We start from the raw sequence: 21,607 nt of genomic DNA, 5'->3' as shown, positions 1-21,607 counted from the left end.
TAAGCATTAGCACATCTCATTTCCTTGGAGAATATTTGGACCCGCCCCCTCAGTCATGGTCTATTGATTTTGAAACTTTTGCCTAGTTTACATGTATTAGATTATATCAGTTTTAGGTGAACTGCTTATGTTAAGTCAATGATATTTGGTATGCAAATTTATTGGCATTTGCAAGTCTTGTTTCCATGAAGATTATATAGCACCACCCCTCATCATGGTTCATTGACTTTGAAACTTTAACATAGTTTACAAGTTAATGTTTGTGTTTATGTTTGTTTAAAGGGAAATACTTATGATAAGTCAATGGTATGTGGTATGCAGTTTTATTGGCACATCTCATGTTCATGGTGATTGTTAAGCCATGTACCTTCAGTCATGGTTCATTGACTTTGAATATTTGCATAACTTACATGTTAAAGTATTGCTATTTTAGTTTCAACATTTGCATTATCAAAATTGCAAAAAGGCGAGAGATATCTCTTACAGTTAATTATCTTACCAGATCTGTAGAATGACTTGGTAAGCCATATTCAGTATTTCTGTCAGTTTTTTTCAGACTTTGTGATCCATTTCTACTCTGACACTTTGTATACGACCAATAAATATCTGTTTTCCGAATGTATTGTAGCTGTTATTAACCTGTTTAAAACAATGAACTCTAAATTGTTTGAAAAGTAGATGAAGTGTTCTAGATTAGTAGAAAAATAAATGGAGATAACACTGGCTTTGTAAATATGGTGCGTCCAAAAAAAGTTAAATCACAAAAATACTGAACTCCGAGGAAAATTCAAAACGGAAAGTCCCTAATCAAATGGCAAAATCAAAAGCACAAACACATCAAACGAATGGACAACAACTATCATATTCCTGACTTGGTACAGGCATTTTCTTATGTAGAAAATGATGGATTGAACCTGTTTTTATAGCGCTAAACCTCTCACTCACATTGTATGACAGTCGCATCAAATTCCATTATATTGACAACGATGCGTGAATAAAACTAACAGACATAAAAGGTAAAAATGTCAAAATAGGGGTACAGCAGTCATAATCGTGTCACAGTCTTAATCACAACAAAAACAAACAAATATTTATCAAAGAAGCACAAAAAAGCAAATATCACATTTAACATTTAGGCACTTTTCTGAATTTACTTTTACCCGCAACGTTAAACCCAAAAATTTCAAATCCAAGGAGGTATTATAACTATATGACCAAATGGAACATAAAAGAAAAGCCAAAACCATTTTAACTCAATATTGCCTGATGGAGTTGAAACCATTAGCAATTTAATAATTTCTTTTATGAACGGAGAACTTTTAAAAGGTATCTTAAAAATTATGCCAGTACAGAAGCACTGATCACTGAACTAACGGTACCCCAAGGGACTAATAGTTCACCAGCAGCGGTATCGTCTAAGTGCTAGAAAATGAAATAATATTTTATAAATTGGTGCGTCCGAAGGACTTTTCTAGATTTACCTTCATCAAAAGTGGTTAACACAGAACAGGCTTGTTACAAGAAAAATAACAAACTCAGGACAATACATAACTTATTTTGTTCAGACATTTCAGATGCTGTTAATATCCTTACGACTGTTTCAGTTTTTAAATGCATTAACTAGATTTACATATATATTTATTGAACAAAAGGTAATCACACAATAGACATATGTTATTTGGGTTTGAGCGGTACATTTCTAACTCACTATAACACTCCGAATTTTAGTTTGAACTCGTTGACAAATCAGCAACAATCACATTGCACTAAAATTACCATTTCAATCCTCTTCAAGAAGACTTTCGTTTAAATCGGCTGTTTTATGACACTTGTATACAAGAGCGATGACGTAATATCCTATCTTTTCAATATTCATATGTTCCTCAGCTTTATGTTATCTTATAATAGGATTTCATATATGACAGTGCTAATGTATTGATTGCAATATGGAAAGTCCCATTTAATTCATAATCTGTTGCCAATTAACTTTTACAGTACTGACTTATGAAAGAGGATCATAAACTTACAAGAAATATTTTTTACTAAGCATCAATTTATTTATAATCTGATAATGAGATTTTAGTGATATGTTTGGTCTTTGATATTTGAACAAACGTAAGCTACATGTTCGTGCTACTTACATTCAATGGGTAATTTGATTTTCAAATAGACATCTAAAGGAAGTCGTTTTATCAAAAATTGTAATTGTAATAATTCTTTTAATGTTTGAACAACGAAAGAGCTGACAATGTCTTGACTTTTAATATTATAAAATTATTACAATCTACAATCATTTGTTGTGCTAATTTTTAGACGTATTATATAGATACTTTTCATATATATTATATTTTGTCTGAAATCAACCCAAACAATGTCAAATTGGATGATATTTCGATATGTTCTGATAATTCTGATAATTTATTAGACTATGAATTTATTGTGAGGGTTTTGTTCATTACCAATGCAACTCTAAGAATTACATGCGGTCATCAATCTCAACAAAAAAACTTGCTGCGGAAAATAAAATAAAATTGCAATATTATTTAAAATTCCCTCCCTCCCGCACACACACTATAGTTGTAAATACTGACCTTTAGAATTCTATAAAGACCACCAAAACTGTGAAGTGGTACGTCTAGAATTTTGTTGTGTTCTTTTTCTTTTTCCATAAATCAAAATATTGCCAGACTTATTTATTTACTCCATTCCCCATATGCATCCGAACATCTGATGTCGCAACTGCATGTATTGTTTACTCCCAAACAACCGATTCGAAACAATCTGTTTTGATGTAAGTTTAGATATTTGATTTCAGTGTTTAACATTTTGTATGATCGTAACACAATAATGTATCAGTACTATTAACAGTTACTGTTAATATGTATTCCCGTATTGCATTAGTCAGTTTGTCAGTATATACCACAGTTTTTTTTTAATAGTAACATGTCAAAAAAATGGTGAGAAAACGTGAGTTTGATGAGAGAAGATAGAAGTACATAACTAATCTAGATTCAGAATTCTGTGCAAAGTAATAAAGATTCACATGGTTTAAAATGTGTTGAAATTTGATACCAGCTGTTACCTATAACGTGAAATGAAGTTTAGTACGTTCAACTTTGTAGCATAACAATTATCTTATTGGATATTTTTGATATTCTATGTAAAGCAATTTCCATTTTTTGTTTTAATTTACTCAATACTAAGGACACAATTAATTCTGCTTGCTATCCTATGTGATTTAAATTTAATGGTTTTTTATATCATATCGAATGATCAGTTAGAGAATGTTTCATATTATTATATATCACCCTTAAACTCATTCGAAATCAATTTATAATTACAGAAAAATTGCATTATAATTCAAAGGTTGTCTTATTGAACATGTTACGTGTTAGTACTTTTGTACATAAATCATTTAAAATTTGCTCTCTTATCTTTGCTTAACATGCCAGGATTGTACAAATCAAAAACATTGTACTTTAAAGTAGTCTCAGTTTTCTAATACAATTATATACAATACATATAAATGAAACAACACAGATTGATTTATTTAAAGTTATTTTATTTGGCCTTGCGTAAAAAAATCTATAATGAGTTTATTAATAAGTGCCAGTACTCTGAAAAATGTTAAGAGAGTCTATTAGATACATCACGTATTTTTACATTAAAGTATAAAAATGTATACATAAAGGTTAACATATCATTTACAAGGACATGTATATAGTGTAATGGCTAAAGAATGATTCAAACCTTAGTTCTTCAAACGGTTGTCAATTTGACAAGAAGAAAAAAAAACGAATTAAAAACCCCTGGTGGATTGGTGAATTGACCAATTTATTCAATACACAATTTAATATGTATGTGTTCTGAAAAGACATCATCAAAAAGGGATAAACATTATAAAGAGGAAAATGTTAAATCCAGAACATAGTGTAACCTTTGCGGATTGGTATATGTCGGTAAAACGAAAGGATGGCTTAATAAACGTATGTGCGGCCACAGATCAGACATAAAAAAAAGGTAAATGACATTGTTTACCAGCATTTTAATTGGTCCTATCATTCAATCCTTTCTACATGTTCTATGCGAGTCCGCATCTTCGAATCATACTATATCCCACAGAATTAACAATCCTCATCTTGCAACACCTCTCTGTAGAAAAAAAGGAAGACTACTAGTTCTTATTTTCAACTCTGCTCCAGGATGTAGACGCATTTATGGGCATCGTAAATATACATGACATACTCTCCAAGATGTCTCTATTAATGACCTTCTGCTAATCATACAAATAACCGTTAGCCATTCATCACATTTACATGAAGCTTTATTCACTACGCCTTTTAAAAACTTCATTCTCTGTACAAGTTGTGTTTGAAAAACACTGTTACCTACCCCATTCATACCAATACAAAGTTACAGCTATCATCTCGGATATTGCAAGACTGGTTCGCATTGGAAAAGATGAAAATCCTTTCTAAAACTTCCCTTTCTAACAAAGGTCTCAATGCAAATAAAGAATTAAATACCTGAATGGGTCTATGAATGCACATTCTAAATTGATCTTTAAAGATCCAAATGTTGCTAAGCACCTGTCCTACCTCCATGACAAATATGTTGTTGTCCCCACAGAAAAAGCCCCAAACAACATCGTTTTTGTGTGTACATCACACTACATATATCACCTAATAAAAGAATTAGGTATTGACAATTCACTCAACTCAACATATACCCCCACGCCACTTATCAAGGAGTAAATTCTTAATAATTCTAGGCCTGTTCTATGTTCCTTTGGAATTTAAACCAAAGATAAAGAACTGAATCTTCCTTCACTGTATTGGATACCTATAATCTGTAAGTGTCCTTACAAACAACGTCATATTGTTGGGTCTTCCAAGTGCTCCACGAAACATCTTTCGAATTTTTTTACATCAATTGTATCAGTTATTTTGAAACTATCTACTCTAGGGGTGGCGTTTATTAGATGTGGATACTAAAAAATTCCCAAGATCTGTTAGAGTATATATATATATATATATATATATATATATATAAGAACATCCGTTGTTCGACCTGTTAGTCAAATGCGTTTTGTTTAAATATACTTTTTAACTTTTTTGGTCTTTTAGAAAATGTTGTTTGTGCTGTATTCAGACCCCTCTACCAAGAAATTTGTTTTGCATGCACACGTATAAAAATTGCGGTTTTTATCCAACGCAATCATAGGTTTGAACGATGTTTTCAATTTATTTATATTTTTTCTTTTGGGCTTGTATTATATTTGCCTTCGGGTTTATATGATCCGCTCATCCTATTTCGACTCTTCAAAATTCAAGAGTCTATCCTAAATTGAGGTAAATTATATGGCCTTCCAAATACCGTTTCGATTCCTAACATCACTGAAGAGACATTAATTGTCGAAATCCGGATATGGTGTACAAATGTTTGCACCTCATGTTTGCGGTTATCATCTTCTCCGCAATTGTATTGTTTTCTGTTTGGTATTAAATTAATAATAAAGATCTATTTTGTTACATCTTGTGATCCGTTTATTTGGCAATCGTCAATGGCAGTCAGCAGGGTTTAAGAACATCCGTTGTTCGACCTGTTAGTCAAATACGTTTTGTTTAAATATACTTTTTCACTTTTTTGGTCTTTTGGGAAATGTTGTTTTTGCTGTATTTAGACCCCTCTACTAAGAAATTTGTTTTGCATGCACACGTATTAAAATTGCGCTTTTTATCTAACGCAATCATAAGTTTGAACGTTGTTTTCAATTTAGACCTATATATATATGTAGGACTCTAAAGTGCGATGGTACTCTAAAGTGCGATGGACACGCTAAAGTGCAATGGTCTACGCTAAAGTGCGATGGTGTCAGACGCTAAAGTGCGATGGTGTCAAACGCTAAAGTGCGATCAGATGACACGCTTAAGTGCGATGGTATACATGACACGCTAAAGTGCGTTGGTTTAACACGCTTTTAAAGTGCGATGGTGTAACGAGAATGGGGTTCAGGCAATGGTTTTTGTTTTTTGCTGTGTTCATATTAGTTTTTCGTCAATTGTATTGTTCATAAATAATGCTGTTGTCTTTCTCTTTCGAATTGTTTTACATTAGTCATTTCGTGGTCCTATATAGCTACTATGCGACGTAAGCCAAGGCTCCACGTTGAAGTTCATAATGTTGCTAAGTGCATATGGTCTTTGGTGGATAGTTGTTTTGTTGACAATTACACCACATCTTCTTATTTATTTTTTATTTATTGTTTCCTATCTCTTTCACAGACATGACGAACCATATTGTAAAACAAATATTATAAAATAACTCAATTAAAAAATTAAAAAGTAGCTTTTATATCACGCAAGTAAATGCCATGGGATTAAAAACAAAGAAGGAGTTTCTAAATTAAATTTGGACGAATTAAATACTTTGACTATTGGTGTATTTTGCCGTTTTCGCTCTCTTTTACGGTAAACACCTTCCCCCTACTATCGTCAGTTTCTAAGTTTATGAGAAGTATTCTTTTCCAGTATTCTGTCAGAAACACGTTTGTTCCCGCCGACACAGCGGGATCAAAGGTTTGCATTTCTGTTACTGTCGATGATTTTTTGGGAAATAACTCCTCCGCATACAAACTCTTCTAGCACCGACCAAAATTGCAATCATTTGTTTCTCTTTTCGTGTCTAGTAAAAAACCTTCATCTGCACAAACATTCTCGTTTACTCATGTCCATTTTTGTTTGTACAAACGGCGTCATAATGCTATTTATGGTTGCAAACGTCCATACTTTCGCCAACAAACGCATTTTCGCAGAAAAACGCATTTTAGCGTATCGCAGCACCGGACTTTAGCGTGTACCATTAAATATCACAAACCATCGCACTTTAGCGTATGAAACAATCGCACTGTAGCATAGGCCTTCGCACTTTAGCATGGCCATCGCGTTTCAGCGTCCCATCGCACTTTAGAGTCCTACATATATATAGATATTTCGTCTAAATAACAGCTCAACAATGTTAGATCTGTAAATTTGCGTTAGCAAATGTTTTGTTCTTCCCTGGCCGGGATTCGAACTCACGCATAACGCAAATTTACAGATCTAACATTGTTGGGCTGTTATTTAGACGAATTATATATACAGAAATTTGTTTTCAGCCTTGTATCACCATCACTGGTGATCCGATGGATAAAATCTGTTTTAGAGTCGTCACTGGTTCAGACGTACTTATATATATATATAGATAGATATAATTGAAGTCTCTTTTTTCTTACAATAGTATTAAAACATTTCACTTTTCTACCTTTTGTACAACTAAAAGACAAATTGAAAGAATTTGTCCTTCTTTTTTCAATATAACATTGAACAGAATAGCCAAGTTGAACGCGTACTTTGTAAAAAAAATCGCTCTTATTCAAATAAAAAATGCTTTGAAACGGACAGAATGAGGATGATTGATTTCTAGATTGACAAAATATTTTAAACGTTTAGAGGACGTGTTTTTCACTATTGCCGTTCCCATTGGAAATCTGTTCCTCTGCTTGTCGTCTTGTTTCTTCGTTCATATGAGATTGAGGTAAAAGAAAAGATTTCGGCTTTCCAATTGTGTACTCTCCTTTTCTATGTAGCAACATTCCAGTTCCGCCTGCACATGGAGAATATATCTCCAGTTAATAATATTGTATTCCAGAGCTTGCATTTCCAATTATGATTTCCTTGATGGAGGGTTGTTGATTACCAGGAAGCTATTAAACAAAGAGTTTCAAGTGAAGTTGAAATAATCTATTCGAAAATTGTACGGACGCCATCACGAGTTAGGTGACCGTCTTTCATTTGTCATCAATATATTTCAAATTTGCACATTCGGTCAAGGTTCAGGGTTAAAATGTTTACATGGCCAATAGTATATTGATTTGGTGATGTCTTAGGGTTAGATAAAAGTCAACTACCAATCGGCTATTGTGTGATGACTTATCACTTGATTTAATTTATCAACGTACGTATTTTATAGTAGTAACACGACGGATATTGCATATGGAACAGGATCTGCTTACCCTTCCGAAGCACCTGAGATCACCTGGTTAGGTTCCTATTGCTCAATTTTTAGTTGTGCTGTATTTTGTACACTGTTATTTGTCTTTTGGTCGTTATTCTTTTCATGCCATGACATTGTAAGTTTCTTTTCGACTTATGAGTTTGAATATCACTTTGGTATCTTTCGCCTCCCTTTAATTGGGATATCAGATTTTCTTTAACGGTACCAAAGACTAATCAGCGTACATGATGGAAGAAATAGGTAGAATTTCAGTGCTAAGTATCTAAAATTCTAATGAAAGTTGTTCACTCCAACGGTAGTGTATCGGATTATGTAATTCAATTTAGGGGACAGTACAGAACATATTCAGCTTTACTTAATCATCTGGTGTCAAAACGATTTTTTAAAATTGTGCTGTGTGTCTGAATGATGGTTTACACAAATATCAACCTTAATATAGCTCAAATCTTCGAAACACGTGGACTGACCATGTTTTAAATGGTTGGTTTTAATGCTCTTTAACTTCGTATGTGATTTGGTCTTCCAACTATTTGATTCAATTGCCACTGATTCTAATGAGTCTTCATATGCATGTAGATGAAATTCGCGTCTGGCGTATCATATTATTAGCCTGGTATCCTTGATGAGTTTTTTTTTCGAAACAATCAGGCCTGGTACATCCGCCCAAATGTAGATATGTTATTTATGAAAAGGGGGTTCTTTGGAACTTTCATCAGCGTGATATCCATATTTCCCAGTATTTCATCTAAGAATGAGAGATGTAATGTAATACATAGGATATGAAAGTGGAATCACCTTTTCTTAATTTTTATTGTATTCATGATGTATGTTTCCAGAAAATTAATCCAAATTGGAGCAGACGTAATTTTACGCAACGATCTGTTAAGAATTTTATTTATAAAAGCGTGCTAAATTTAAAGTGCTATTTTGATAATAATAATTATAACAATTAAACAAAAACTTTCAAACTTGAATTGGATGCTTTAAACATATGTGTCAGCGGGGTACTATAGATCAAATGTGAGCAATCGCAAATATCATTCTTCTGGGTATAACTGCGCAAAGCAACAAATGTGCCTACACAAACAACAAAGAAAAAAGATTTCCAGATGTTCAATAATTAAACTCTCATAAAACTAATACGAAAATATACATGGCTGGTAAATCTTTGTTCAATATAGTGTTAAATTCAGTGATTAATTGTAACTAGCTATGGATTATCATGAATCTAAATTCAGCTTTGTACAGAGTTGAAAAAGAGCATATAATTATCGGACTCAATTGTATTAGAAGAGAACTAAACAATTGTTATATGTATTTATATTTCTACTGAAATGTCCCCTGTACAGATTAGGCAAAATCAGTGAGGTCAAATTAAATTCACCAAAAAAATGAGACCTTTGTGACAGATAGACGTACCTTACGTGTACAAACTCAAGTACACGATGTGAACTGTTATCAACGTCAGACGATACCTGTTATTACTATAGCTGTAGCTAGCGACTTCCAACTTTATTGAATGGTTTTCCACAACAACATTTCAAACGGAGCTGTAGTACCGATTTTAAACATTATTGGGGGTTCACAAATTCAAACTTTTCATACAATTCAATCAAACAGTGACTCTGGAAGCGAACAGTTTATATTTCCGAAATCATACGTAATCAGAAAGAATCACCCTGGTACATTAATGTGCTCATACCTTCATATCAACAATGGAAGGTAGATAGTTTGTTTTAAAAAAGAATTATCAACTAAAAATACCGTGGACATGCTGATTATAGCAGTGAAACCCTCTTTTGCAGACGGTCAAATTGAAGTCGATAAACAGTGGAGGAAAGACCGATTACCTCATGGAGGAAGATTTGTTATATAAGTTAGATCAGACATAGCATGTGTCAGAAACGACAAATTCAAATTTGAATTTAAATGCACTGCATCAATTGTAATACAAATATAAAACAATAATATATTATAATAAATATTTAATTGCAGGACTTTAGAGACCTCAAATCATAATTTACAAAAATATACATGCAATCAATTAACAACCATTTACAGTATGCCTTTAAATAGTCACGTCACGAAGATTGATAAGCTTCATTTTCTGCTGTCTGCAAAATAATTGTTTGTTATATTGCCTTATTATCTCCACAAGAAATCAACCGATTGTTTCAGGTATTTGTCACATTTTATCGAACATTAAATCACCACGATAGTGGCGTCAACGACATTTGATTTAAACCTTTTCTTACAGTTAGGCGGACTTTAGGGGTGTCTTTGAAGATTTAAACACATTTTTATTTTAATAATGTTTCCGGTTAATCGCTATCACGTCCGTCTTCGCCTAAGCCTTTTTCGCTTTTGGTCAATGCCCAGACGAACACAGGAAATAAATTAAATTGGTACATTATTGTAATTAAAACTAAATTTAGTTTATGTTTTTAATAAATGTAGCATATGAGGTGTGCAAACTCATAAATATATTGAATTACAGTTGTTGCCATCATCATTATAGAATATAGTGTGTCACATAGGTCTTTGTTTCAGTTACTGCCCTTCGTCTGTCGATCTGTCAACCTGTTAAACACATTAAATATGTTTATTTTTATGAGTCAAGAATTTCCATGGTGTTGATAAATGTTAACAGCCCATTGTAAAATGTAGTACAAAACTTGATTCAATTTGCCATAGTCCAACCCGAGAAAAGGCAACCCTTAAATATCATGGCCATTTTAAAATACAATCGGACACATCGGTACACTACTGATGTTTTAATAAGGCAGACACACTATCGGCAAAAGTTTGGCAATAAGGAGTACAGTGTAAAAACATAATGTAAGCAATTTTTTTAATACGGAAGCCGTGATAACAATCGTCAAAAATAAGCTAATGCCAGAGGACACAGAAGATTCTGAAACAATACTGCTACGTGGTTTGGGCGATTAACTTGTAATTGACACGTTTTCAAGGAACACCGTTCTGTACATCGGAAATAAGATAGGATGTTTGCAATGCACCGCTTATAGGCGTTATCTGTGGGCTATATAATGTTGATACTCATGGTTCCGTCATAAATATGAACCCTCCTTCCCATCATTAACCATCGAGTTATAACTGCTTCTTTGGATAACGGCTTCGTTGAGAATGCAACTCAAAACCTTTGAATAAATCGTACCATTGCGGTCCTTCCGATTTCAGATGAGACCTTCAGCATTGTAACGAATAGTTCAGTCTAGACCCATGCCTCTGGTTAGTGGGGTTTTGATCTCTCATGCTGTCGGAAGTGCCGTCCTGTGAACATTTTAAATTATGGAAACCGTTAAATTCGTTTGAAAAAGGGCATACATATTGGTCATTTAGAAGAGTTTGATACTATCGTGGACTTCGGCAAGAAATCAAGTTATATATGTTAGGCGTGTTGGAGTAAAAACGGAATGCCAAGTGTCCACAGAACCAGGTCCATACCCGACGAGTTGCCGAAATTGTCATTGCATTTAACAGACTTTTATCAACCTTCGAAAGGGAACGATACCTCTTGAATTAAAAGACCGTGAACAACAACACCTTCATACAGTGCTACAAGCCAAGGTGATCAAACCGTTATCCTCTTAATAGATATCCGCTCTAGATAAGGCGAGAACGAAGAGTGGAACAATGCGATGGTAACAATAGAGTTTTAAACTATCATACATTAAATGAATACTTCCCTTTTTTCCTAATCAGTTTCTACGTATAAGACCTCTCTAGCGGTTATTATTAGATCGACCTGAAGCCAAACGACCGAACGAAAATGTTACTTACTGCAAGAAATACCATTACGAGCATAGGCATTTGGAATGCCCGTCATCATTTCAGCGACCATGCATCTTGTTTTACGTAAACTTACTGGGATACAGATTTTAATTTATCTTGATGATGTTGAGGTACGTGGTCGCAATTTCGAAGAAAGCCTAATGAATTTGAAGACATTATTTCAACGATTTAGGATGTACATCCGAAATCTAAAACAAAAGAAGAAGTGTCAATTGTTTCATCCAGAAGTTGAATTCTTAGGAAGGATGTTCGCGTAAATGGCATCATCAAATCTTAAAACAGTGAAACAGTGGCCATTTCGCAAAGCTAGAAAGACACTCATGTCAAACCTAGGTCTTATCAATTATCCCCGGGATCACGATTACAGTTTTGATGAAATGAGTGCATGTCTATACGACCTTGTTAACCGAACAAGTTGTTGAACAAGTGAAAAGTAATGGCGACGGTAACACGAGGAAGCTTTTCAGCAGTCCAAGATGTCATTAAATCTGTTCACGTTGCCTGACGAATCGAATCCCGATGACAAATTCATTCTAGTTACAGATGTATTCGATACCACAATAGGTGCGGTCTTAACGCAGTTTCATGGCGAAAAAAAAGTAATATACTTGTTCTGTTGAAGCCATATCGTCATTATTGTACACTTAGGAAAGAGTAACGTGCCGTGAGAACTTTATTTTGCAGCACTAACGCCACTATGCCAAATATGTGGGATGGTATCACGAAAAAAATACGTCATATTATGAAGAGAAAACAACAATGGTTTTAATCCGATTCCATTTCGTTTAAATTTTGGGAATGCAGTCAGCAGGAAATACAAGCATTTACCCCAGCACGAAGCACGCAGAGGAACATCGGGTTTGTTTCGAAGAAAATTTTCATTTGTGGTGTAAGGTTGTAAACGGATCTATCCATCTTGTAAGGTCATGATTTCAATTTTTAGACCTTGAAGGCCTAATGCAGAACGTACTAAACAGAAAATTATATGAAGGCGTCATCAGTGGTTTCAGTCATCAGGAAGAAAACGATCGTGCATAAAAAGTCACAAACCTTTACCTCGGATCGTCTTGCATATTACTGAAAATCCGTCAAACTACATCAAACGTTGAACTAAGAGATCTTGAACGTCCTTTCAAAACGATTGGGTACAGCTCAGTCTTTTCTGTCATACGAGGTGTTCACAGTTCCGAATCTGCTCGCACTGCAGACATATTCTAATCACCTCTAGACCCATGCGTATTTTTGGATAGCTATTACCATTTAGACTTAACATCAGATGCTTAAGAGACTGCTTTTTAATATACTTTATGAGCTCCCGGATCTCCCCGGCTGAAAACACTTACTGTAAATTCAGAAAATATTGCGTGAACTTATTATTGCGATATTTAAAGAAAGAAAAAAATGTGAGATTTATTGTTGCGATTTCAAGAAAATCTGCATACACTTATGCGTTTTAGATATCAGAATGCGAGTTTTTATTATTGCGATTATCCATTATTAACAATAATAAAAACCTCGCAATAATTTCTAAATTTACAGAATTAATATGGAGCTGCCAACTATGTGATTCCAGTTGGCCACAGCATCAGCTCAGTCTGTATTGATTTCATGTAGGATACATCCCCACTTAGCTGCCACAGGAGTACGCCAAAAACAGCTGAAAGACTGACAATATTTTGGATTGAAATATAGGTGTTTAGCAGTTTGTGAAATAGGCTCGGATTTGCTACTCGTAAATGTAAGAGATGTCGGACACCAAAGCGATGCCAGCAGCCAATGACTACCAGGAAAAAGCTTTGTTGGAGTTGCTTGAGATAGCACAACGTCGACAGTTGCATGTCACGGAAAAGGTAATGGCGAGGCAGCATATCATGTTTTCACATTAATTCGTATTGGTTTTGCTGACTAAGTTTTGATGGAAGTGTTGAGGAGTTAAGAGAATGGAATACAACTATACCTTAAGCATACTGAACTGGATTTCTAATGATAATGCCCTCAAATTCTAAGGAAATCCACCACAATGACCAGCTATATGGGACTTTGGGCCCCATTAGCCAGTTATAAATTTAAGTGTTACATCCACATAATTGACCTTATTAATAGTTTTGCCGTTATTAGGAAGGTACAGAAATATGCATATACATATTTTTGATCATATTCATACGTATTGATTTGACTTTCATTTGGACTATAAAGGATTCTTCAATTCACATACGACGCTCTAAAGGGCAAGGCTCGTGGATAATGAACTGGCGTGTTCGACAATTTGTCTTATTATTTATTTATTTTACAGTTTATATATGTGACTGCTCCTACAAGGACAGGATGGAGATGTTTTCATGAAAAACCACCCAATCTGCATTTTACAATTTGCCTAACTTTTGTTTTGGCTTCTGTTTGTTTGTTTGGGTTATTAGATTTAGTTATATTGTATATCTGTATGTTTACAGAACTTTGTCTGCTGAATCCAAAATAATGTTACGGTACCAATTATGTCTGTTTGGGTTGATTACACAATTTTGTCAATACAACAGAACTCAATGATATACAACTGAGGTTTAGCTAGTTATAATATCAGATTCAACCCACCATTTTCTACGGAATATGACAGTTGTTTTCCAGTCGTTCCGTTGGTTGATACAGTCGAGCGTTTAAATTGGTTTTGCTAGTTTTATGGACTTCCCAGTTTTGAATTAATGTATCCTTTGAGCTCTGTATTTTTGTTATTACATTTTTAGTGTCTCTTGCTTAGTGACATAACACAGATTCTTTTCTAACTGCCGCTACATCGTAAACCTCGGTCTCTACTCTCTGCTTGATAACTAATTGTTTCGCTGTCATATTGATCTATATTAGACACCAACAGATTATTTCGGGTATTTTGCCACTGACTCATACATACACACTCCCAATCGGCATTCGTTCACAAATTTGTTAAAAAGAACCGTTTTGCAAAACATGCCTTTCTACATTAAATTATGTTATTCGTACAAACCAGGCAAATTATTGTCAAAACATATGGAATTGCAATTGCTGATTGAGTGATGAACATAACATTAATTTCCCCTAAATAAAGTTACTCAAACTGAATTAAGGTTTCATAAATTACAGAAGTTTCTAGCATTTTGAACAGGATACATTTTTTTGACAGATGAACAACACTTTGCTGCTACAATAGAGAAAAACATTCATAGAAACAAATCAAAATTCACATTAAAAGAACAGTCGAGAAAAATAATTAAACTACATGTATTAAATATATTAAAATATCTTCTCTCATGGTTGTGGCCTATTTCTTGCATGAAGAGATATTTTTCGTATCACATTGCACAGAGTGTGTTACAAAAAAGTGATACGAAAACTGCGTTAATTTGATTGGTTGACATTACGACATATCCATTGGGTATTCAGTAGGTCATTGAGAATTTTCAAAGGTTAAGACGATGTACATTTCGTCCATGGCATTGGACATATGTGATGTCTTTAATAATATACGAAACACTTACACTTTTCACCTGGAAATCTTCTTTTTGACATTTTTTTGTTACATTCTCAAGCGTACACAAAGTTTTAAAATGTCTGATGTTAAGGTTTGACGACGAAACAGGACATATGATGTCATGTTGGTATGTGCAAAAGACTAAATCAGCGATTCGCGGATTTATTTTATTTAACACAATGAGAGTGTTGACCATAAGAGAAATAGATGTAACAACTCGTGAGAATTGGATATCCCTTGTTATTTGATTTAAACAGTAATATAAAACCTGTAATTATCCAATTTGTAAACTAATAAATGAATCATTTGACAGATGAACAAAACGTGTTTTCTCAGACAAAATAATGAAAGCACACATTAAATCTTTCCGCATAAAATCATACACCAAGGTAAACAATAGACCCGTTAATATATTGCATAGCTTTTAAAAAAAAAGAGGTCGTAAGAGAATCAAGTTGTCGAATATCTGAACTAAACTTTATAAACTTTTTTGCATCGTTTTGAAAAGAGTACAGATGTCAAACCTGTTATCAAAATTAAAGATGATTGAGAAAAATCAGAAATGATATGCAACAGCAATATAAATGGATTTGTCAAAGGCTTTCGATTGCCTACCCCATGACTTTCTTAGACTAAGATTAAAACCAAATGGTGATCTCTCAATCATTTGGAAAATTGCTTGGACACGAAATTAATGGTATACTTCATAATGTCATATGTAATATGTATAGTGGTATTAAAACTTAATTGTAAATAATGGTCAATTTATTCTTCTTATATCTGAACGATTTGGAATCTTTTTTTACAAATGCATGATGTAATTAGACTGTATATCTGATGAATTTGAGAATTAGATGAATAGTTTCATTAAACGTTTTGCTTTATTATATACAGTCGATAAGCTCTGTTTGCTGACTCAGCTGAATCTCTTCAGTCACAACTAAATACATTTTGTGAATACTGTAAACTTTGCAAACTGAGTGGAAATTCTAGTATAACGAAGACTATAATTTTGTTCTACAAGACGTTTTCTCAAAATGATCATTTTCATTTTGTTAATATCAAATTAGAAAGAAGTACCAACATTGGTTTCTAAGTTTTATGTTTGATGAACTCAAAATGGGAAGAGTTCCTAACCTCTTTGTTTTCATCATGACGTACTTATAGTGCTTTTGCTATTTTCTTCTAAATCTACTTATTGAATAAAGTTCCATATGGTTTTTTTTTATTGTAAAGCAATCCCCTATAATTTTGCCTTGATGTTTTACGCTTTACGTTCATGCTTCAATATGTGTGTACAAGTTACTTAATAAAACTATTGTGTTTAATGCTGGCATACTATAAACTCGTGCATTCTATGTTCTATTGCATGCATGCTTGTTATATATGTATTTTTTGTTTGCTTTTGTATTGTCGAGGTTTAAATTTACGAACTCCTGTATGAATCATGAATTGCTCCTCGTGTATCATAAAAATCTGATGTCGATTGATTCAAATGTAGTACACGTTTGGAGTTTGCAAATTATCTCTTTCGAGTAACTCCAAAATTTCGAAACTAAAATTTCAAACCATTACAAATGTATCACATTTCTTGCTTGGTTATCGGCGACAGTGATGATGGGTAAACATATCATGCTTGATAAACGTAGGGAGTGATGAGACTCAAACTGACCTGCTTGGTTAACGCCAAACTGCGTCTTGAAAACCTTAAAGAATAGTAGGCAAAACTGTTAATGGATACCACTCAGCATCTCGGGTATATAGTTGCTTCGTTTGCAGTCACACCAAGTCTCCTTACTTTTACCATTGTACTAGAAATGTTTAATGTTCGTCAAATTTTAAGTTATTTTTCGCATGAAGATAACTCAGAGATTTGGTAAATAATGGGCTTTTTCTAGTTTAATATTCAATCCATTACATGGTTGATTAAACAAATGAGAGTCTTGTATTACATCAATTGTAGCAAAACACAAATATTAATGATAAATACATAGACAGCCAATAGATGTTAAGTAAGTTTAAACCTGTTTATTTACTTTTGACTTTAATTATTTATCCCTTGTAATTTTTTTATTAACTGTGTATTTGCATTCAGGTGTCACAGGTCAAATTTATTCGTTCATTGTGTGTTAATTTACGTTGTTTGATTGAGTTAAGCCTTCCAATTGATATTTTATAGTGTGTTTTTCTATGTTGTGATGTTATACTATTGTTTCAGAAAAGGGAGAAGGTTTGGTACCATTAAAACGTTTAATCCCGCTGCAAATGTTTGCACCTGTCCTAAGTCAGGAATCTGATAACAGTAGTTGTCGTCTGTTTATGTAGTTCATACGTGTTTCTCGTTTCTCGTTTTTATATAGATTAGACCGTTGGTTTTTCCGTTTGAATGGTTTTACACTAGTAATTTTTGGGGGCCCTTTATAGCTTGCTGTTCGGTGTGAGCCAATGGTCCGTGTTGAAGGCCGTACCTTGACCTATAATGGTTTACTTTTATAAATTGTAACTTGGATGGAGAGTTGTCTCATTGGCACTCATACCACATCTTCTTGTATCTAAACACTAATATTTGGAACTAACTGGAAAGATACAGCAAGACGTAACACCAAACATCTATCAACCTCCTGAAAATTAACTGTTTACAAAACTTTGATTTTTTTCGAAATACTTAGTTACTTCTTCCACAGGAATATATTATCTTAGTTGTATTTTGGCTAAACCGTTAGGAATTTTTGGTGTTTAATACTCTTCAACTTTGTACTTTTTTTGGCCTTTTTACCGTTTTGCGAATTCTGCAGTAAATACGATATACTATATGCTCTAGTGAGTTACTATAACAGTTAGATCAGTATGATATTGTTGAAACAAAACGTTGTAAACCATGTGAATAGTACAAATATTATAAAAAAGTCTATCATTGTCGTTAAAAGAGCTCATTTATTTGAAACTGCTCGAGTATTGAAAAAATGTGATGTTTTATAGTTTATTGTTAATAATAATGTATTTAATTATCCTGTTTTAGTGGGTTCTATCTATTAATCACATGAGAATAGTAACTATAGTTATATTGATATGGTCTATATTATAAAATGTAAAATTATTTAGCACACATCAGAGACTAGCTGTAAAATTTGTTTTGTTTGCGATTCCAATCTGCACAGCGGAACAATGACAGAAATAATGATTTTGTTCTTCCATGCGATCCTATGATTATGGTGATAGTCATAAAGCATTACAATATAGAAATTAATTAACAGTAATAAGAGTGTTTGATCTGTAACAACTAATGTACACATGAAGCAACTCTGGAACAATACATGTAACATAACTCTCAATCAATTGAGGATTTGTTTAATCTTGAAAATGTTGTAAACCTACATGAAAACTAAATGTCGTTGATTTTATATCAGTAAATAGAGATACAGTTAACAATGATATCATGATAAGAATCTTCTGCTAGAGATATGTTGAAGGTTAAATAGTAGGCTGTATAAAGAGAATGGTAAGATAAAAAATGTTAAATGAGCTGCGTCAGATAGAAATCGACCTTATGCAAGTGCACGTATACATATACAGGTATAGACTTTGATTGATTTTGGAACAATAAAAGATGAATTTTGATCTGTTTTGTAGTGTTCTTATATCAAAACAGTTTTCGAACAGTTACAGACTTTGCTTAGAGATTCTTTACAACCCAAAATAGCTTTACACAGATGTTTTGATATTCATTTGCATAAGGTCGATTTCTATCCGACGCAGCTCAAATCATAAATGGTACGAGCTCGAGAACATAAGAAATTATCACAATGTCAAACACTTTAACTGACAAGTTAAAAAGCAGACAGTGATTTAATTTGTCACTCTAGCAGATGGAGTAAGGCTTATACAAATAACTTAACTATTTGCATAATGAGCATAGAAAAAAAGAGTGTTAAAAAACTAATGAACTTGAAGGTGATTTGTCAATAAATATCGAAAGGAATATGATTAATCTAAATATTGAAACAGATGTTGTTATATCTGTAGAGCAGGCATGGGGCGAATTACATCGCAATGTAATGCATTACATTACAATTACTTGGACAAAACCAGCATTTAATTACAATAACAATTACATGTATTTTGGAAAGTAATGCATTATATTACAATTATTTTACCAAAGTTACGAATTATATTATCACAAGAAACATATAATACTATACAACATTTTATACTGGAATCTGGTTAACTATTAAGGTAGATTTACTGTATACCGCCATCTTGGATTGTAAAATAGCGGTTCACAATAGGTCTAGTTTTTTGCTCAAATCTGCAAATTTTGAGACAGATTGGCATTTAAATGGTTACTATTTCCCACCACATTGTCTCATTGGTTCTCATAGCACATCTTCTTATTTCTATAGACTGTTTACTGAAATAACGAAAAATAAGTAATTTATTGCATTACTAACTGATTTATTAAATACCAAATATTTATGTTTGTTCGAATCAAATTGTCAACTTAGCCATTTAAGGGGAGACATGGTAAAATTTTAAAAATGAATGACAGAGAAATTTTCAATGTGTACTTGTAGCAATAAAACAAGGTCGGTGACACCATGTTTCTTTTTATTATCCTCAAGCATATTTTAAAACCAATCTTCTTCCTGTTTACAAAAGTATAAATTTTTCGAAATACTAAGGATTTTCTTATCCAAGGTATAGATTACCTTAGCCGTATTTGGCACAACCTTTTGGAATTTTGGGTCCTCAATGCTCTTCAACTTTGTACTTGTTTGGCTTTATAACTATTTTGATCTGAGCGTCACTGATGAGTCTTATGTAGACGAAACGCGCGTCTGGCGTATTAAATTATAAGCCTGGTACCTTTGATAACTATTAACACCACTGGGTTGATGCCACTGCCGGTGGACGTTTCGTCCCCGAGGGTATCACCAGCCCAGTCGTCAGCACTTCGGTGTTGACATGAATAACAATTATAGGGTAATTTTTATAAATTTCCTGTTTACAAAAGTATGAATTTTTCGAAATACTAAGGATTTTCTTATCCCAGGCATAGATTACCTTAGCCGTATTTGGAACAACCTTTTGGAATTTTGGGTCCTCAATGGTCTTCAACTTTGTACTTGTTTGGCTTTATAACTATTTTGATCTGAACGTCACTGATGAGTCTTATGTAGACGAAACGCGCGTCTGGCGTATTAAATTATAAGCCTAGTACCTTTGATAACTATTACCACCACTGGGTCGATGCCACTGCTGGTGGACGTTTCGTCTCCGAAGGTATCACCAGCCCAGTCGTCAGCACTTCGGTGTTTACATGAATAACAATTATAGGGTCATTTTATAAATTTCCTGTTTACAAAAGTATGAATTTTTCGAAATACTAAGGATTTTCTTATCCTAGGCATAGACTACCGTAGCCGTATTTGGCACAACCTTTTGGAATTTTGGGTCCTCAATGCTCTTCAACTTTGTACTTGTTTGACTTTATAACTATTTGGATCTGAGCGTCACTGGTGAGTCTTATGTAGACGAAACGCGCGTCTGGCGTATTAAATAATAAGCCTGGTACCTTTGTTAACTATTCTCATTTTTTATATCAAAATTCTATCTCACAAATTTCGTTTATTCACAAACAAGTGTTTTTTTCATGAACAATCTATGCAATTTTGGGCAATTTTGCACAAATTGTAGCTTAAAAAATAGCACGGTGACCCATACTTTTTATTATATTTTTTGAAAAAAAAAACATGAAAAATCTATATTCTGGCAAAGCATTAGAAAATTCTATCTAAGGAAATATTTACCAATGATCCACCTTAAATAGGTACTTTAAAAATCCTTTCATTGCCCTATTAGACCAAATGTCACAATTGGCACAACCTTTTGGAATTTTGGGTCCTCAATGCTCTTCAACTTTGTACTTGTTTGACTTTATAACTATTTTGATCTGAGCGTCACTGATGAGTCTTATGTAGACGAAACGCGCGTCTGGCGTATTCAATTATCAGCCTGGTACCTTTGATAACTATTAACACCACTGGGTCGATGCCACTGCTGGTGGACGTTTCTTCCCCGAGGGTATCACCAGCCCAGTCGTCAGCACTTCGGTGTTGACATGAATAACAATTATAGGGTCATTTTATAAATTTCCTGTTTACAAAAGTATGAATTTTTCGAAATACTAAGGATTTTCTTATCCTATGCATAGATTACCTTAGCCGTATTTGGCACAAC

Source organism: Mytilus californianus, unplaced genomic scaffold (assembly GCF_021869535.1).
Source record: "Mytilus californianus isolate M0D057914Y unplaced genomic scaffold, xbMytCali1.0.p SCAF_4, whole genome shotgun sequence".
NCBI lineage: Eukaryota > Metazoa > Mollusca > Bivalvia > Mytilida > Mytilidae > Mytilus > Mytilus californianus.
This window is presented reverse-complemented; position numbering follows the sequence as displayed.